Raw genomic sequence first — 873 nt, 5'->3', positions numbered from 1 at the left:
ACGGTGCCCTCTAAACATCTTCCTCGCGCGGACACGCGATATTTTGGATCCCATTCGTTCCCAATTCGGATGACATCTTGGACGACTCTCGCATGTCCTTGGGCCTCCATAAATTCGATGCTATAACTCCAAATCAAACACCTATCTCGCAAGTAGGTCAGCGCCTTTTGCCTTCCTCAGTGTAATGATAGGTTGTTTTCGGAGGGTAAGTAGGCGCTCAATTGTAAGGCCATGTGCGCCATGGCTTGACGGGTGGAGCAGGCCCCAATTTGGCCCTGTTAGGAGATTGAGTGCTGTTGCTGCGTCGGACTCAAGCAAATTGGCTTCCCGAAATCTTGGCCAACCTTCAAACCATGGTGCATGGCAAAGCAAGCTCGGCTTCGAGGGGTGAACTGTGCTTCGAGGGGGGAGCGCATAGCGACGAGCAATACCGAATGGTCTGAATGAGACCGCCTCCCGGCTTTTCTTGTTTGCTTCAATGAAGGACACGTCTGTGTTGAGTGTTTACTCCAGGCGATCCGATTGTTTCCCACTTAACCATCATTGCAGCCGCGGTGGCCGTTGAGGTTCTGCATGCTTTGGGATACTTACTCCGAGCCTAACCCCTCTCCAATGTTTCGGCTTGAGCCTGCCATTGGCCATGCTGTTTCGGACGAATTGAGGGTCTACCAAATCACATTGCTCGGTTTGAATTGAGTATCATGGTGGCGGCTTCTATTTCTCTTTGCCCAGAGAAACCAAAAGATAAGGTAAGGCATGGCCCGACTGAGGTGCTTCCTTCCCGGCTGCTGCACTCTTCGCGCCCACACTTCAATTCTTGTTGGGATCGTGTCGTTCAACCCGAGAGTGGTGGTCGATCCTTCAAACATCAAC

This window comes from Salvia splendens, chromosome 11, assembly GCF_004379255.2.
Source record: "Salvia splendens isolate huo1 chromosome 11, SspV2, whole genome shotgun sequence".
Classification (NCBI taxonomy): domain Eukaryota; kingdom Viridiplantae; phylum Streptophyta; class Magnoliopsida; order Lamiales; family Lamiaceae; genus Salvia; species Salvia splendens.
The sequence above is the reverse complement of the archived record's forward strand: the minus strand, read 5'-3'. Positions refer to the sequence as shown.